Source organism: Tauraco erythrolophus, chromosome 5, assembly GCF_009769465.1.
Source record: "Tauraco erythrolophus isolate bTauEry1 chromosome 5, bTauEry1.pri, whole genome shotgun sequence".
In the NCBI taxonomy this organism is placed as follows: domain Eukaryota; kingdom Metazoa; phylum Chordata; class Aves; order Musophagiformes; family Musophagidae; genus Tauraco; species Tauraco erythrolophus.
In genome coordinates, this window is record NC_141469.1 from 6,742,807 (window position 1) to 6,762,886 (window position 20,080).

The 20,080-nt window shown below is 44.7% G+C and overlaps 1 protein-coding gene across 10 annotated transcripts in view; it reads left to right on the forward strand.

Annotated features, from left to right (window-relative positions):
• The first annotated feature begins 19,260 nt into the window (after positions 1 to 19,260).
• Positions 19,261 to 20,080, forward strand: part of BLTP1 (bridge-like lipid transfer protein family member 1) — a 133,636-nt gene continuing 132,816 nt past the window's right edge. For all 10 annotated transcript variants that reach the window (XM_086611769.1, XM_086611762.1, XM_086611763.1 and 7 more), the window contains exon 1: positions 19,261 to 19,347. The gene's annotated coding sequence lies outside the window, so the exon portion shown is untranslated. The remainder of the gene's footprint in view (positions 19,348 to 20,080) is intronic.

The window sequence follows — 20,080 nt, forward strand, 5'->3', positions numbered from 1 at the left end:
CCCAAATTCTACAGCTATGGGTAGATGGCATTTCGGAGCTGGGCTGCCTTTCTCACCCACCTGTGTTTGATGGGCAGCCCGATGCCTCAGAGCGGTGTAAGAGGTTGTAGAATCCCTTGGTGCACGCAGGGCCCTGACAGTGGCTGGCTTTGGCTAACTTATTTCCCTCCTCTTCCCTTTATTTTTTTTAATTTCGTTTTACAATGTGTAGATTGAAAATGGACTTTTTCACTGGAACCATTCTGACGTAGTTGGATCTAGTTTGAGTGCAGCCACGGCACCTTAACATTATCCTTCTGAAGGCACAGACTTCAAGGACAGTTTCCCTACAGGTAGCTTGCACTGGTAGGGAAGTGCAAGCCCACTTGCCCATATTTCCATGGGCTGGTGTATACATAATTACATTCACACTGGATGGACTGTTATAATTCTATTATTCAAGTACAGGGATACAGCTTTTATGCACAAAAAAAGAAAGTATTAAGTCAATTTCCTTTTTTTTTTCTCCCAGTTATCTCTTGCCTGCAACTCATCTTGTAAGGAAGGGAAGTATCAGGCTGCTTCAGTATCTCTAGACAGATAATAGAAACAGAGAGGTTGTAAGTGTTCTTAAGAACAATGAAACAGTTTTGTAGCCATTAATAATAAGTAAATAATCACTGAACTGCTAAGAATAGAGAATCTAACCTACCCAAGCATTATTTTTAAATTATTGCAGTTCTATCAGCTTGAAATTGAACCACTTTGCTTTTGCTTGTGCATTTATCAACAGTTTTGGAGGTCATATCACTGTTCTAGCAAGAAAAATACTGTGTGTTTTCATTGGCAGGCATGCAACATCTTTTCACTAAAGATTTAAAGACGATCTTACCAGGCATGAGGTTGAATGTACAAACTAGGATTAACAGTATAACCACCATCTGATAAAGCTCGCAAGCCCTTATACGCTAGCCAGCTAGCTGAAGGAGATGCAAAATACTTGGCTTGATAGAATATGTGCACACCTTTTATGGAAACACAGAAAATAAACTTTGATTTAAACAACGTTTCTTCAGAATCTGGCGTGGAAGAGGAGACTGCCTGCCTCAGTACACAGATACGTGGAAAGATGGAGGCACGGGAGGGCTGTCACCTGCTCCAATCTGGCTGATGTTAGTGTCAAAAAGTCGTTACCACCTCATGGTTGTTTGATCCTCCATGCCAAACTACCGACTAGTTAGCTTAGTTCTCTGTGGACAAATAACCACCTTACAAAGATCCCGATCCTGCACTACCTGGCAGTGACTTGGCGCGTAATCTGTCCTCCCAGCACTGCTTCCAGGTGGCTTGGAGACCTGCCGGCGGGTCACAGCAGTGTGGGGCTGGCTGCAGCTCTGCTGCTTCTGCTCTACCTGCCTCTGAAGGGGTAGATCAAACCAATTTCCAGATTAGGCTTTTCAGAATTAGCACATCCACTTCTTCCCACCTCTGAGAAGAAGTGCTTGCTGGGGAACTGCAGCTTTGCCTTTCTTCTTTCCTGTTCTGCCACAAGTCCTGGTGATGGGCTGAAATAATGTCAGTCGTTTTGATAATAAATGCTTATTTCCTTGCCACTGTGAAGTAAAACAATAAGTTGCTTTAAGATAATATTTGCCTCTAACCACACTCAGACAATGCACTGAATTTCCACTGAGAGGCTAAACTAATGCTTTAAACTCCGCTCCATGGGTTATTTATAGATCCTCTGCTGGCTGGTGATAATGATTCTCCTCAGGCTTAAGTCACAGGCAGAATAATCCCCTGAATTCAAGACTTTTTATTAATCGTTCATGTATTTTTGCTTTGTGGGAGGAGAGCTGCGTCCTACCTGCATGCTTGGATGCTATTAACAAAACACCTCAAACAGCGTATTGTATTTTTCCAAAGGAGTCTTACCTCAGCGAACAGGCACCTGTAGTACTTTGGCTCCTGCAAACCTAATCCCAAGAAACTGCACAAGCCATGGGTTTTATCTTGAGAATATACTTGCTCAGAACCACATTACTGTCCTCCACATGCCCACAGATGCAACAGGCAAGAGTAGTTGTCCCAAATCACACAGTCAAGCAGCTGTGTTGTCTGAGGTATTCAACACTGTAGAATACTAAAGTAATTCTTGTCCTCTTTTTTTTTTTTTTTTAATTAATCTGGACAGTAGCAAGCACTAATCAGATAATAGGAAGGATTGCCCATTATTCAGAAAGAAACAGACACAGAACAAATGCTCCCTTTTCTCTAACGTGCCTTTGGGAATAAAGAAGCAGGCAAATTGGAGCAGAGACTCTTCACAAGGGAGGAATGATGAAGCCTTTGCTATACAGTTTCTTTTGCCGGCCTCACTCAAGTCTCTTCCATGATGTCCTGGCTAACCGAGCGGTGCAGGAGCCACGCAGGTACTTGGGAGCAGGAGTGCAAATGGCCAAGAGAGTGGTCTCTGCCTCCCACTGCCACACCAGCACTCATTTGGATGCTGTGGATGCAGGCTTCACTCTGGGCTTCAACACCACTGTTCCTACCAATGCAGTGGGACCAGGAGTCTCTGGAAGGCATCAGTTTCCATGTACTGCAGTTATCTGAGCCCTCGTATTTCATGCAGAATCTGCTGAAAAATGGTTAAGAAAGTCATTCACTGTGTTATTCCCCTAAGGCAGCTATAAGTTTCTGGGAGGCAAATAACATTCTTTGTGCTGATTCATAGAAAGAGGATGCATTAGTTTTTTTTAAAAAAATGTTTAGCAAGGTTTTATTTTCATGTGAATAGCATACTGGAAAACAGATATTTTCCCAAGTTATAAATATTGTCATAATTTTATGTCCTTCACCAAATTTTATCAAGTTTTCTGCATATGTAAGTGTAGGAAAACAAAAAGCATTCAATGAAAATTTTGAAGAAGATGGAAGCATTTGAAAAATCACTGACATTACAGATTCCCTACCAGCTATTCCACTGTGAGAATGCAATGAGAAGGAAAATGGTAGATTATTTTCCCTCACTTTCCAGGTCCTATGCTAAAGGTAGGAAACAAAGTATGTTTAATCTATTGACCGGAGGTTAACTATACCAAAAGCAAACAAATGTACTGAAAACCAGATCAGAAAATGGAGACTGGAAGATCCTGCAGGGTACTCAAATCACACAGTGTGCAGGGGAAGTGTCAAATGGTCTTGCCTTTTAATCAGAGAGCTTTCTGGAGTGCAGTTGGTTGGGGCAGGCAGGTTATCAGCAATGCGTGCCTTCTGGTGTTTGCGATTTTCTCCAGTCGTGAACATCCCAAATTCTGTAATCAGATGATTCATCGGTGACAGAATATTACTCGCACCACCAATAGCTGCTAGAATGCAGCTCCATTCAGGAAAATATGTTTAAAATTAATTTCTAAGAGGCCATGCCTGCCATACAAGAACAGCTAAAATGTTCTCAAGAGATTCCTTCAGAGAAATATCTTACTAAGAGACCTGAGGAGAAATCTGTTTGAGAGAATTCTTCAAAACTGTATTTACAATTAAGATTTTGTACTACCAGATAAAAAGACAAAGATAAAAGTACTGTTTATCAGATTTGCTGATAGGAAGAGTACCTACTGAAATTTCTTTATTGTCTCCCATAGAAGTTGAAAATACACATATTCCAAATGTTGAAGCAACCAGTCTCTGTGATTCTATTTCAGTATTTCGAGTGATGGGAAGCCAGAAAGAACGAATTGCTCAAAGTGTGGCTACGTCCACAATGTGGACTAACTCTCAGAAGAACAAGTGCGGACTGCAGAGTAAGGAACTGCCAAATGCAGCTCTGAAGGTATCAGCCCAGCTTCAGTTCAGTCCCTCCGTATGCAGATACTGTGAACCATTCTGTCATCAGACAGCCCTATGCTGTTTTTTACCCCGTGAAGCAGGGAAGAGCCCGGGTTGTAAACTGGGGTGCTTCCTGGGACCCCTGCCTTAGCTGCTGCAAGGCTCAAAGTGAGGGGGTGCAAGGGCTGGCAGAGTTGTGCACTCCTGCCATGGGCAGGCTTGGAGGCAGGTGGGGGACGTTCGAGTACTCCATGGTGACAGCGCGTAACCCTTCCAGCTAGTAATGTATCCTTAGCAACAGTCCGTGTGGAACCTTAGAACTCAGAGAAATCTAACTCAGTTTCTGTATGGAAAACAGAAGGCCCATCTATGACAAAGAATAATCTCCAGAGAAATTTAAACCCTTAGGCCACAGGATGGGGAGACGACTAGGACTTTCCAAAGAAGATGGTATCTTAATTTATTTATTTTTCAATACCAAACTGCAACATTTTCCCTGCGTTCCACTTTGAGAAACAGCAACGTGAAATTCTCACAGCAAACAACCCCATTAACCTTACACATGGGCTATGTTAGCAGTTCAAATTTATTAGAATTATAAACAGTTGAAAATGGACTTTTCTGATAAGAACTGTTGGATGTTCTTAATATAGGTGCTGCTGTTGGTCTTCAAAGCAACGGTCACCTGTGCAGGTGTGTGCACAAATGTGTATGTGTGTGTGTTTACCTAAAATAAACACACTTTCTCTTATTTTAATTCTCCTTCCTGCAGAATGGAAGATGGTGGTTTCCAATGGGAATAACATTAAAGAACAGAGAACAAGAAGAGTATTTAGAATAACTAAACAATGGATACTGGTAGTGTTTAACCAGGTGACCCACTACAAATCCTTTGTATAGACTACAGAGTACAGCAGTGTACAGAGATGTCTATCAGTTGACCAGACGCTTATGCTTAGAAATGAATATTATGAAATTAAAAGAAACAGCTCATCTGTAACCATGTTTGCTGGGTCCCTGTTAGTTTCCTGAGACTGCTGCTGATAAAGATGAAAAGGAATCACATAACCAGCCGCCTCATTTGATTTCAAAGAACTAAGCGAGTAGCAATACAGTGAACGCAAAACATATTATTCGGTCATAGTTTTGCAAAGCGTCTGCAAAATAAGTAAACAAATAAAAACACGGAGATTTTGCTAAAATTCTTCAAATGAGCTTACAAAACAACACTTATCAGAGAACTTCATTAAAGAGAAATAATGGCATAATCTCTCCGTGTTTACTTCTTCTGAACAATTACTTGAGGCAGGAAATCTTTAGATAAAAACCTCTAATGATGCTAAGTCTCCTATCTAACCTCCTTCCCGAAAACATTACAGTTAATGATGACAAATTCTTTCCTTTTGTATCATAATAAAATTTCATCTTTGTATGTGGTTCAATAAGAACAATTGATGATTTGGCTTCCTTCTTTCTGATTTTAAATTTAAACTGCTAATTAACTTAGGATAAGTTTACAAAAGTGGAAAAATGTTTTTCTTCTTTTGTCAGTGTAGTTTTTCTTTGTTTTGAACTTGCAATAACTAACAGATCGATTTTAAAAAAGGCCAGCAAATTCAGAACTTCAGGGGTACAGCAAATGAGGGACTCTGCATGTGCTTTTCTCTTTCATAGACTGCAGAGAAAATAAGATGAACCTACAAGATACAGTCAGAAAAAGCAGACCAGGTTAGAAGGAAAAAAGTACAGTTACAGATGGAAGAAAAGCTACTAAAGAACTGTAGCAGGTAAAACTATAACTATCATAAGTAAGACCTGAAGTGAGGGATAAAAAGCTTTCGTGGAGCTAGCCATACACCCCAAACCAGTGAGTTCCTGCCAGCCATCCCTACTAGAAGAAAAGACATCTCCATGGCACCTGGGCTGCCGTTGTTCCCTGTCGCAAGCTGAGCTCCGAGTCCCTGCAAACACCTGCGCCGACGCTTCGTGAGCTGCTGGTGCGTACGATCCCATGAGAGGCAGGAGCGATGAGAAGAATTTGCAACCTAATAAAATGGAAGAGAAAGCAAATGCTGGTAGTTAAACCACACACTTTCTGCGGTGCATTGCTGTCAAGTCTAGACTGTGGTAAGTAAGTACTTGGGCAGGACAGCTCATTTCTGGATAACAGTATCTAAGGGCCATGTGCTGGCTGGGAGCACAAAAGTGTTAGCTGGTCTGCTTACCTACTGATACTGCTCAATATAATGTGAGTTTATCACAAATTTTCAGATATTATGCAAAAAATTAACTTCGGCCAGTTCCACTTATATCTACTGAGAAAAGAGTCACACAGTTTTGCAGAGGAAATTAGGGTGATAGGGATTACGTGTACAAGTAAGAATTGCAGTGTCGTCATTCAATTTAAACATTATGATTTTGCAGCTGAGTTTACAATAAGTACTACCAATAATGTTAGTGACAATAAGTCCTCTACTACTTAGGGTATTTGCACCTATTTTGTCCTTTAAGATACCCACCATTAGGAATATGTCTGTAGAGAAGGCTCTGGAAAATGCAGGTACACCATGATGATATCATGTACTTGTGCGTAGATGATAGTGGGGTTTAAATCCCAATGATAATTTGTTTCCTATACTAAAGCTGTGATCTGACAATCATTGCTGGAAAGGTGGTGGCAGCTTAAAACATAGCTATCCACAGCTGCTTGTTACTTCTCCGCCAGAAATTATCCCAGCAGCTCGGCTGGTGGAACAAATCACTGGAGCGCTCCTCATCAACAGCATGGCAGAAGTCAGCCCGTCTAATTCGAACTGCTGCCGTGGCTGTGTGAAGTAACTCGCCTGATTTTACACTAGAATGGGTGAGGAGAGCTCTGTAATCTGTTCCCTGGCTGAATTGTGGGGATGTGACTGCCTGCAGACAGCTGCTGCTGACAAATAGGAGAGAGCTGCTGTGTAGATCGTCTGATGGTGGCCTGACGCTGCTGCTGGTGCTACCTTTTGCAGACTGGAACCAATAACGGTTGCTGTGAAGACTCCTTATCAGTCTGGATAAAGCCAGAGACTCTACAGAAGCAGCATCTTAACTCTTGAAAAGCATAAAGCTGACATTTGAGGCAATGTAGGTTCACCATTCTGGGATTCATTATGAAAGCTCTTACTGAAACAGTCAATGAAATTATGCAACATATTTTGTCTGAATACGCCCCTTAGCATTGCACATGGAAAGGAAAAAGAAGCAGGTTTAATTCAATATTGCATGTCTTCTACGGGAACTGGGTCACAGTAGGCATGGACAAAGTTGTTACAAGGTCATGAGGAAGTTGTTAGCTGAATGAAGGTTGTGGTCGTCACTTTATCACTAAGACTGAGGCAGGAGGCTGAGGAAGAACTTTCATAGCTCAGAGAATTGCTGATACTTTCCTATAGGTCCAGTACAGAATGTAAAAGAATATATGATCATCTTTGGAAGTACTTGCTGGAGCTTTCTACTTTGTGAATTCAAAATACACAGCACTGCAGTTCAGGCAAGAAAAACAAACCAGCACACACAAGAGCAGGCTCTCTTGCTCGAGTCTAAAATGCAAACAAAGCACTACACCAAACAATCCCCCCCTACCCCCCTGACACCCCAACAGCAGCCCTTCTGAGTGTACTGAATTTTGCTCTTATCTACAGGTGTTATCAGCTCTTATCACCGCCTTCGCATACTCAAAAGTAAACATGATGCTTGCTAACTTCAACTCTCAGGTAACTGTCTTTCACAGGCTATCTAGAAAAACACCCAAAGAACTAATGATTGCTCTAAAACACAGGAGCTCTGTTTTGAAGTAATTTTCCATCCCCATGTGGTTTTCTACCCTATTTAAAAGCGCGGGTGCCTCCTGCTCTCCACATATCACAGTGGCAGGGCTGGGCTGAGGCAGAGTTGACTATCAGAGATGATCAGGGAAGTAGGCAAGAAGCTGGATGTTCATCTGCTTGTGGTGATCAGATGTCAACTGTGAGCTCAAGGGCTGCAGCCCCTGTGTGTGTGCTCTCACCTCATCCCAACTGTGTACCAGGTGCAGCCTTTCTGGGAAGGAAACTGGGGTATTTTGCTCAGAGGTGAGCCTAACACTCATGGTGAGATCCTCGGTCGTGACTGCTAGATGAGAGCTGCGAGTTTCCACCACATGGACCTGCTAGGCAGAGGAGACATCACCTCCAAGTCCCAGATTGAGGCAAGTGTGTTCTGAGAGCAGGAAGACTGTCAATACCACCGAAAGGCTGTGTCAAGGTCCCAGGCTGGGATTGTTTGTTCAGAAGACAGATTAACAAGGCAGCTGGCAAACGTCCAGGATGCAGCTTCTCAGCCCTTTCCAAGCTCTCTGTCCACATCATCACTCTTCTCATCTTCTCTTTCAGTTTTGCAGGAGGTGCATCCACTTAGCAGTCCCAGGAAGGGGAGCAGGGGCTGCTGGGTCACCCCCAGGAGCTCGCTGCCCTGCCGGTACGCACTTTCTCCTCATCTCTGCTCTCCCTGCCTCTTTCTAGTACGTTAGCATCAGCCTCCTCCATCCCCAAATCTTCCATATGATCACAGATGCCTGGGGTTCTGGAGCTGGGGAGGGGTTGATGAGCGATGCAGCAGCAGGTGGCAAAAAAGGAATCATGAAGAAAATGGAGAACAAACATTAAAAAATCAATCAGCCTTCAGGAGGGTTATGTGATTGCAGATAGCCATACCAAATCCATCACTTCTGTCATTCTGTCATCAGAGCCCTGCCACAGCCTATCCTCATTGGTTTCAGTGGGCTTTGGATTAGATCTGGAATCACATGAAGTATTAGAAGAGCTAATTAAAAACAGTGGTAACTCTAGGAGCTTGGCCAGTCAACAGCCATCTTGGTGCTGGAATGACGCGCCCTGCTCCGCAGTCAGCTGCATCACTGTGGGGCTATTTGCTTTCAGAGGATGGGTCTGTGGGTGACAGTGACCAAGAGAAATACATCTAGGGGACATCATTTGATCTAGAGCTTCCACAGGGCTGCCCCCTGCCAGCAAGAGCTGACTCTGGACTGACAAAGATGTTCATTCTAGATTGAAATACTAAGTTGGCACCTCCGAGGCGGTAGGCGAAAAGAGAGGAGCTTTGCTTTTTTGTGGAAGTGCTACTGCTAAAGTCAGCAGTTCTGCTTTTTGCTAAGTCTGCAAAAGCAATGACTATTACGGTCAAAGTCAAAGGAATACTGTCAATTGAGCAGAAGCCCAGTTTCTAAAGAATTTCAAGTCATACTTGTAAAAACTGGTAAGAGCAGAGTTGTTTATATTGCACAGTTAATACTGAAAACAGTTTCCATAAAAAGTTTGATTTCAGTTTCTCTCCTTCCCCATCCCTTGTAAATGTAAATGTAAAAATAATAATAAAGTGTAAACTCTGTAAACATGCTTCAAAGCAAAAATCTAAAAACCTCTGGTGTTCCCTAAAATCTCATGTCACATCTTCTCCTCTGTTAGCGTCTCTAAGTGAAGTTTGCTTTAGGAATTCATGAAAGACACATACAGCGATTAGGAAATGTATCTGTAGACTTCGGAACAGTTTTCTACGATTTTTTGACTCATGGCAACTCCAGCATTTGTTGGCACTCGTCCGAAAAGCCCAGATTCGTTTTCTTGACTCATGAAACAGTAAAAGCCTGCATGTCTCAGAGACAGAGTAACACTTCCTAAAGCGTCACTGACCCTTTCCTTGCTTAAAAGAAAGCTTTCCGGCCATCACGGGGAGCAGGGAAGGGACTAAGTCTATAGACAAACCCTTCTTTCCTGTGCACGCGTTGAGCCCGGGAAGCAGGCTAACTGCAGGCAAAAAGGGAAACTGTGCTGCTCCTTCTGCTAGAAGATACGCAGCCGTTCCCTATCTCCCCCGAGCCGGCATCCAGCCACTGCTCCTGCCCTGCCAGGCTCAGAGACCAGGAAATTGTGGGAATGTTGGAACTGCTGGAGAGAGCTCAATTCAAGCAGATCGACTGTGCTGTTGTTCGCTCTCACAAATAATCGCAGCTGGTTTTCAGTTGGAGTTTGGTTTATGTCCTTCCAGCGGTGGGGAATGAGTTTCGGGTCAGAGAGGTTCCCCTTCGCCCCGAGCTGAAGGGATAAAGCCATTTTCAGCACTGCCACAAGAAATATCCAGCATTTGAGATAACAGCTTTTGAAACAGGACAGAAATCGTTACCAGTTTTGCCTTTTTAACACCAACAGTTTAAACAACCTTCACCCTTAGTTCAAGGATACTTGCTGGTGATAACTGTTTTCAAGGATGGTTTAGGACCTTCAGGTGGACGGAGAGGACAGTGCGCAAACAGAAAATGTTGAGCTATCATTTTCCAGCTACACATGAGAAAGAATAAACGAAGAGAGCTGATTTTTTTAAGGCAAAACCCAACTCAGACTTGCACAGTGGCAAACAGCAGAGTAGTATAGTCGGAATGCAAACAGGGAAGCAGTGTATTTTAGCAAATGCAAACGTGATTAATTGCTTGTTTATAAGTTACTTACTGCTTGTAAATATAATTTGTGAAGTATTTATTAGGTAAAATCATCAAAATCATATGTCTCCGAGGTTGTGACCTGCGTTTTAGCAATGACACTCAGATTATTGCTAAGTGTTACTGCTGGCCAGTTTCTATCATAATATTTTATTACCAACAGCAATATATTTATCTGTACTGCTTTGTGCACTGCCCAGGCTAAGTGGGATCTGCGACGATTACACTGCGAATGCGTCAGCAATATTTCACCTGGGTCTCTGGGGAATATTAAGGGCCTGCACCCTGCTTCCACCATGTCATGGTCGAAACTTTCAGCAATTTCTCCGAGAGCAGGACCAAGCCTTGCACATGCTGCTCTGCTCGCTCTTCTGACGTGATCCCACTGCATCTGTCTCTGAGGTGAGGGCTTGGGAGCTCTCCACAGGTCAGAGTGCCATGGCTGGTCCTGAGTACTCATTGATTAATTTCCTGATCGCAGTATGTCTTGAAGTGGTTCCTCTTCTATTTCTACTGCCACTTGTTATTTTAGTAACATTTTTAAAGTCACCTTGCTCACCCTTAATGTGGTAAGCCTTGAAGGTAAGATGCAGTTAGCTTTCCAATATGACACTACAGCCTTTACATGTGGAGGTATCCACATGTCCTTACAGCTCTGTCAATGCTTCAACTATATTTTTCCAATTTATCCTGGGAGACTCTCAGAAGACTTGGAAAACGCCTATACAGCAGCTGCTTTACCCACTTACAGGAGCAGGCACTGTGCTAACTGATCATGGTCACCTCCCTGCTCTCACAGTAACGCTGCACAGCAGCTATCCCCAAAAGGTTGGAAACAGATGATATGATAGACGTACAGCGTGTCAGGATCTCCTAGGCAACTTCCAAAGCCCGTGGTCACATAGGGCAGAAGCATTTCAAGCGTTGAACATGGGTAAGTTGCATTGCACAATAATTTGTTGCCCAGCTGACTGTCCACTGTCTCCTGTGTTAAATGGCTCTCCATTAGCATGATTTTGAGAGCCTTTGGTCTGGTTTTCTGTGCCACAGTTATTGTCTTTACACAGATACCTTTTTTCTCCTTCCAATATACGTCTGATTTTTTCCTCTTTGTCTCTTCTGTCACCTCTAAATAATTTTCCTAAAAACCACACTTAGGTGTGATTATTCCCCTCAGTTGCATGATTACACCAGCCCTTAAAATCCATTATATTTGTGCATGAAGAATTCATTAATGGACTCCACCACTTTTTTCTTTTTTTTTTCCTTTTTTAAACCAAAAAATGAACAAGTAATGAAAGGAATAAACCCCCACAAAGTCTCAGTATTATCCTACTACACAGCAGTCATTGAGACAGCAAGGGAAAAGTAGCTTCTCCAACAAAAACGCTAGAGGAGGTTAAAGGAAATGTAGGTGGGTATTTGTCATCACAAAAGGCTTATTGTACCGAGCTACTATTAAATATGGGGTGATATCCTGCGTATGTCTTTATACACCCAAACTTCAAGTCTGTGGGAATTTCTAAAGTGCAAAGAACACAGAATCTAAGCCAGAATTATTTGTAAACATGAGATAGATGAAATTTATATAACAGGCTACTGCAGATTTATGAATCCAGGAAAGGAAATAATTACAAAGGAAACTGAAGTTAAAAATAGTCATGAACCACCAAAAAGACTGTGCTTTCACCTCTTTCTCTGGCAACAGTGTTACACCCACTTGCTGTGTACCAGTTCATTCTTCTAGATAACTAGTAGGGCCAGGAATGGGGTCTCTGGTTTAAAAAAGAAAATTTACGTGGTACATAGTTCTCATTCTATGTTCAAAATAGGTTTTAGATTGCCTAGACAAAAGGCTTATACAATTTGCCTATACATCTAGCACAAAAAGTCTTCTAATAGTGTGTTTCAGCTCAATGCGCTTCTTTTGAGAGCAGGAATAACTAAATATAAGAGAAATTTAAGAACAAAAACTAAAGCTAACCTACCATCTGATGAAATTACAAGCAGAACACCATAAAATGTAGTGCATTGTTAATAAAGTGATGCTGTAGAGCTGTAAGATATTACCACTGAAGGAATGGACAACTGCTTCTAGTTACCCTACGGACAAACCTTTATAGGGCTATAGATACCCAATAAAATTCAGTATAAATCGATACATAATTAGGCAGAAACAAAACGTGGAGAAATACCCAAGATGTAGCTCTACAGCACTGGATATTGCTGTTACCTGTGGTACACGCAGCAGCACTGGGGCCACATCAGGGAGCAGGGAGGCTACTCGGGGTCTTTAGGGGCTTCCAAATACGCGCTCGAAGCCAGGCACAGGTTTTTAACGGGTTCAGTGAAGAGATTGTAGGAAAACCCAACAGGCTAAAGGAAACCTCTGGGGCTGTAATAACAGCAATAACTTCCTTAATAGCAACAACTTCCTTAATAGTAAGGAAGTTACAATCAATAGCAAAAAAATCCATACCGAAAAAGGAAAAAGGAAGCTGTAACGATTAAGCTTCAAGTGTGCATGTCTGGCAAGTGATGTGGGGGACAGATGAGAAAGGTGGCTTTCTAAAAGTTTAAGTGAAGGATTTTGTGAAAAAAATGTGTGCAGGTGCAACATAAGGACACTCAAGTGCGTTTTAGTAATTGCCAAGACACAGTGATGAGACATCACGTGATTCCAACCTGTTTGCTTGTTTTCACCTGAAATTTTCTGAAATTAAAAGCAACAATTTTTCACATAAAAAGGATTTCTAGTGTTGTCTGAAAAAAGTTTCGATTGATAGATGAATTTTAACAAGTTGTCAGTAAAAGCTTTGGATTTCTACAAGCTAAACCCTGGGCTTGCTGAAATCAGCGTTCATTTTACGTGGTTTGATGCCTGTTTCCTGACAGGATAATGTGTATGCAAGAGGTCTGAATGAGATGCACGAGATCTTTCCTGTGAATTTGTCCAATGTATGAAATGCAGATTTTATTATCACTGTTGATTTAGAATCACACTCATTAATCACATCAGAAGGAAAAGGTTTATAAAACTGATTGAAGAAACTAAAATAAAACCTAACACGTTTTGTTAGCAAGTCTCATGTATCACTCTGCTGATCAAAGTGAAAACTGTATTGTTTAGCTTAGAGGAATATGATAGCATATTCTTTATGTAGAGTAAATTATATTTTCCTTTATATTTTATTTAGGGATTTAATGAAGAATAGCTCGATCCTTCTACATTTTTCCTATATTCACATAAGATCTAGATGCACAGATCCAGACACAAAGAAACCACTCTCAGAGCAAGGAGGATTTATTTCTTCCTGCTCAGGAGGAACCTGTTTGGGAATTAGTTTTTGGGTACACCATGAGATGAACAACTTCCATTGAAAGACCGACAACCTTCAGTGAAGCTCCTTGGATAAATACGCTTTGGCAGTGAAAAAGACACTGCGAGTACCAAAAGGTCAAGCATGGAATAAACTAATTCTGTAATTGATATCAAGTGACTTCCAGCTCTGGCAAATTATGTACTTAATACATATTATTAATATGCTTGTTTTCTGAACTGGGTGTCTGTGATTTTATCCTCAGATGAAAGAAACAAAGAATTAAAGATTTTGCCATAACCTAAAGGATGTGTTTCCAACCCACCAGCTGCTGGCTTTTCTTACAGTGAGTTTTTGCAGTGTCACTAACATTTTGCATACGGAGTATTTATATTTATTTATGTCTAAGCTCAGCATTTGTTTTTAATGTAATGTAGAATGAACTCTTATAGTAAACACTGATGTTATTTAAAGAAAGCGTAAACCAACCAGCACTTCCATTTATATACTCACAGCTCCAGCAACTTCAAAGCGCTCGCTAAAGCACAGCTGAAGACAGAATTTAATTTCATAAAACACAGATCAGTAGTCACAGGCTTTTTTCTATTTATTTGTGATCGCTTTCTCAGAGCTGGAAGAACAAGAGAAATATTTTAAATTCTGAGTTGGTTACCGCGCTGCTCTGGGTCTGTCCAAGCTGGAGTCCAGCCTAAATTGCGGGATGCCCAGGTCAGCACTCTGCAGCCTCCTGCGATACCGATCCCAGCACCAGGAAAACAATTCCCCAACGATATTGCTAGAGAGTTCCCTGCAAGAAGATTGCCTGATGAGGACTTTTCAATCTGATACAGACTATGAAAGGGTTCTTTATGTTTTCCTGATTAAATGAATTGTCTCATAAAGTAACTGATGCCAGTGAATCAGCTTCGAACTCTGCAGTGGTTAATGCCTGATTTTGCTTAGCCGGGCTGGCGAAGCGGCTGTTGCAGGAGTCTGGTTGCTTTCGGGGATGCAGATGGAGCCTGTTGATGGGAGACAGAGTGAGGACAAGAGAGGCAGAAGGAAGGGAAGGCTCAAGGCTCTGTTGTCGCCTCTGGGGCTGGGTCCCGGCCCACTCTCACACTGCTCAGGGAGGGGGTCCCAGATCACTGCGAAAGGACGTTGCTGGGATTAGTGGGCTGAGAGAGAAACAAGGTCCTTGCTACTTTATGCCATTGCATATGGCAGTTCAGTAAGAATTTGCTGGCTTAACTGCAAGAAGAAAATAATTGTTGGTAAGGGAGGCTTTCTGCCACGTTACTGAAGGAGGAGCGCCAGTGTGCTCAAGTATGATTCTTAGAAAGGTCATGCCCATGAGTATCCAGGTAATGTCAGCTGGAGCAGCAACTGCTCTGTTGCCCTGGGAAATGCCAGGAGTACCCAGCTGCCCTAACAAGGTAAATGGTATAAGTCTGAGAAATGAGTATGAATGTTCCTGGTCACATTTTTGCTTTTGTTAAACACTGTCATGTACCCAGCAGCTCCCAGTTCTGCATAAAATTCTGGCAGCCTCGACATTAGCTTGACTTTAACCCTTGGACGCTATCAACCAAAGATAAAACATGAGTTAAAGACTTGGGAGCTTTTAGAACAATGTTTGGAGAAGCATCTTCCACTGCAAAACAGAGGAGGCATAAATAATTTAAACATGATGCTTTTACTCAACTACTCCTCTTTCCTTACAAAGAAAGAGTTGGAGTTTGAGGCATAAAAATAAACATTCTGAGGCAAATGAGAATGCCACCTCATGTAAAAGAAGTTAAAGCGTAGAGGACGTGGTTATAATTTTCCTGAACTTGAAAGTTATATGATGAGACAACATTTATAAACCAAATCTTTTCAATTCCCATGTGATAACTAAGACACAACATCATATGCTGCAAAGAGTTGAGTGTGAACGATTCTCTGTTTTCTAGACCATGAGAAAAATCTGGGTGAGCTTAAAAAGTTATACCCCAGGGACGATGTTCAAGCTGGGGCCATTCATGCTGTGTGCGTGTACATAACGCCATCAGAAGCTGCTGACTTCCCCTCAAAAAGCAAATGGATCTCTGGTACGTTACAGAGTGGACAGGGCTGGAAGAACCCCCTGACTTAGCTGCCCCTGCACTTGAAATGTGAATTGAGATATAACAGTCGTTATATTACGCTACTTTAAAGGTGTTGAATCATATTACAGTGCATTGTATTTCATCTGCTAATCTCAAGCCACCTAGAGAACGGTTTGATGTTTCAGGAGAGGCTTTCTCGGTTCTTCAGATCTGAATTGCAGACTGCATTACAGAAGGAAAAAGCAATTTATCAATTCCTTTCTCTTGTTATGTGAGTGGTTTTGTTTATGTTGATAACATATCTTGAAGCTTTGATTATTTGTGTACCCTTTTAAAAGTAATTTCTACAAATAAATTTGAAATGTCAAATATATTTTATTGTCTGGCATCAGCATACAGAAGGAAGAGCTGAAAGAAGCAATCCAGCATCATTACTTCTTGGGAAGAAAATGAAGGGAAAACTCCTTTAAGAACAGAGAGAAGGAAAAGAAAGCAGGGGGAAAATATCAAGAGCTTATTTGTGGACACTCCCTCAAAAGGTCATGGGAGGCAATGGAAGGAATGAAACTGGTGATGGAAATCAGCAACACAGACAAACATCCCAAAAAATGCGATCTTCAAAAAAGCAGCAGGCAACCAGGCTGGGGTGCTGTGAGAATCCACAAACCTCATCTCAGCACTAGCTCATGGCAACCACCAGCTCCGCTCCCCACCACACCCATGCAACACCCCTGGCTCCAAAGAAACTGGCCCACGGGATCAGAAACTTCAACATAATGCCACGTGCCCACCTAAAACAGCAAAGCCCAGCACCCAAGGCTTTCCGTGGCCGCAGGCTGTGACACAGTGACCCGCTGCTGTCATCCATGAGCAAGGTCCCATGCTTTGGTGAAAGCCTGCAAAGACGGAACTTGTTTAGACTGAAGCAGATGATGCTGACATTAAAATAAATCTCAGGCATAAAAAAAGAGGGATCCAAAAACTATACACTTACCAATCTAAACATGATATAAAGCTGTTGATGCTAATTGCTAAAATTACTCTTTGTTATCAGTTTTGGAAGTAGTTCTTCTTATTGCTCCATTAGCAAACCAGGGACTAAAGACATTTAAAACTGCAATGCTGCTGGCTATCATAGGGCAAAGTGAAACATGCTGTTAGATTGCATGCCACAAATACTAACATGTGCCTATTTTTGATATAAACACAGTGGCATGTCGGACTTAAGCTGGCCTTTATTTAAAAATACTGTGTGGAATAACTTCTGTTCTTGATTTTATCTGTTGCACGAGTAGACTCAAAGCCTCTGCATTTCCTCTCCACCACTGGAATTGTGGTAAGACCCAGAATTTCAGCTACCCTGGTGTTTCTTTTTCAATCCTGGTAACTTTAAATTGTGGCATTACACTAAAAACAGAAACTATTTCTCCCTCTGCCTTGTTTTGGTTGTTCTGGGACACATTCTGCCCTGTAACTGATAGAGTTTAAAAATAAATCTAGTTTGGTCTTTTCAAACTAAAAATATTTTCTTGAAAAGAAAGTGCAGGTTTCTTTTACAGAGAAGGTAAATATTAGTGCCCTTTATGAAACAAATAGGTTCAAAGTCATAGAGGGGAAAATATTTTTCCTCGTGTTAACTCTGTATTTCAATTTTCTAGCCAGGCCTGTATCAGCATTAAAGCTTTTCTTTCCATCTCTTGCACCAGGCAAAGGCCCACCTTCCCCAAGCTCTAGTGCTAATTTTGAGCTAAAATTTCTTCATGTGACTTAGCTGCATGGTTCTCATTAAAGCCTTCAGGCACCATGTGGATAAAAACATTTGGAAGAGCCTCCCGATCCCCTCAGTGCAGCAGGTCAGAGCGTCGCTGGAGTGCACGACTCCAGTAACAGTGGGGAATAAGGTGGAAAGGGGGGCTTCACTACGAAAACCAGAAGTATTTAAACAATATTTTTCTCACTATGCTTAGTATGATGAGAATGTAATAAAAAAACCACGAAGGATAAACCTTGTTAGATAACACTTGCTTTGATGGTGGTTCACCTGCTGGGTGGAGGATGCCTGAAGCTGTTCTGAGCACCGCACTGCCCAGCCGTGCTGCTCAGGACACCGGAGTGAAGCCGGGGCGAGGGTTCGCTCCTGGTTTGTGGCACTGCAAGATCCCCATGCTGCTTGAGGGATAATCCCACCGGTGCTTTTTTGCGCCAGGTTAAGAGCTCTCGCCAGGTGCCCAAGGGCATCCATGCCCTTGTGCAGCGAGCGGGACTGAGCTCGCTGTTTGCCGATCCAGCTGAAAGTTGGCTCTGCAAACGTGGAAAACCATGCAGTCAGCTTGAGCCAATGTGGGGCAGGAGGCAAAATCAAGTAGCTCATAGACAGAAGCCACAGGGCCTCTGCTCAGCCAAGCTGATTCACTTTGGCTCAAGCGCATCCTCACAGCCCACAGACAGCTCTGTCAGGCCAGCGAGAGCACGACCCTGGCTCAGTGGATCTGCGTTTCTTGTCCAAAGGATCTATTTTGCAGACGAAGCAGCAGAACCAGCCTTCTAACCTAGGTGTCCAAGGCCGCGTGCCTCTCAGCTCGCTGCTGGCTGGGCCCAGGGAGTTATCGCACGCCGGAGCACGGAGCGCAGCACCCGTCCCGAGTACCGCATGGAGACAGGGACGCGCACACGCACACACTCTCCGTCACCGTTTCGGTTTGCCCTGACACATCGCCACAGCCTGTAGGATGCGTGTGGTTTTTCGCCCGGGTGATTTTTAAAGACATCGATGCGTTTTATCGTGTTTTTCTACATCGGGCAGTCGCGTCACGGCAACGCACGCGCTCAAAAAAGTCTGGCAGTCAACTTTTTATCTGCTTGCCTCTCGAGGGCCAATGCTCGCCACCTGCTGCGGAGGCAACAAACGGCGGACGGAAGAACGAGCAGCCAGAAGGCAGAATCACCCAGCGACTCGGCGAACGAAACGCCTCAGTGCCTCCCCGTTAAGAAACGACCAAACTCGGCGCAGGCGGGAGAGCGGTGCGCGCAGCGGGTCGGCGCTCAGTCCCTCAGCCGTGCCGCCTGCGCTCGGTGGCGGGAGGCCGGACGGGAGCCCGGGGCGGCGATGGCCGCCGGTGCTTCTCCTTACGGGACGCTTCCAGCGTGGTCGTGACGACCGCGGACAACTCCGCCTGTTGCAGGTTCCATCAAGGCGGCCAAACTTCACCGGCCGCGTTCATCGGCCATAGATCCCGCCGCGCCGCGCCCGGAGCTGCGCGCCGCCTGCGCATGCGCCGCGCACACGCCCACCCGCCGTGAAGGGGCGGGAGCGGCTCCCCCCGCCCTCTGCGCGCACACACACACCCACCCCGAGCCGGCACCGCCTCTTGCGATTGGCGGCGCGCCCCGCTTCTTCCCGCCTCCTCGGACCGCCGCCGCCCTTGCCATTGGCCCCGCGGCGCGGCGGCGCCTCGCGGTTGGCTCCGGCGGCGCTACGGGCCGGCGGCGCGGTGGGCGGGGCGGCCCGGCCTTCGCCGTGAGGTGCGGGAGAGCCCCGGCCGCCGCCGCTGCCGCCGCTTCCGGGTCTTGTGGTGAAGCCGCCGCGAAGGGCGATGGCGTAAGTGCAGGGGGCGCTGGGCGGGGGCGGGCCCGCCGCTCTGCTCAGCCGCCCCTCGGTGCCCGCGGCGGGCGGGGCGGGGGCGTGCTCCCCGTTTCCCCCGGGCCGGGGGCTGGCGCGGAGTAGTCGGCCCCGCTGCTGTCCCCAGGCCTGTCAGGCCGCGTTGCCGGCGGCCTCTGTGAGGGAAAAGGCGACTCCGAGGGGCCCGAGAGGAGCTGGGTGCCGGCAGCGCACCGGGGCGGGCGCGGGCCTCCGCCGCGCTGGGGAGGGGGCCGCGGGGCCGCGCCTCCTGCGCGCCCGCTGGTGCGGGGGGGGCGGGGGGGGGGCGCAACCTTCGCGTGGTGCGTCGTCCGCCCCGCAGGGCGTTGTGTTTCGGTCCCGGCGTGCCTCCCGCCCGTCCCGCCCGCTTTCGGTGGAAGCGGTGCGAGAGGAAGCCCCTCCGGTTTCACGGATTCCTGTTTTTTCCCCTTTGCGCGTATGTTTTGTAGGTTAACGCCGTGCAGAAAGGGTGTAAGGTCAGGGGACAGGAGTTCAGGCGCTTCCAGTTTCGTCTGGCCTGCGAGGAAAGTTTCCCTTTTCCTTTTTGGGCGGTGAAGGACCATCTCTGCCGGTTCCCGCGGTCCTGAGAGGGTTTAACGTGCGCACACGCTGATTGAACACAAAACGCACCTGCTCTTCCATGTGTTTCAGGCTGTGGTGGTCATGTGCTTGCACTTCACACTGTCAGTAAAAA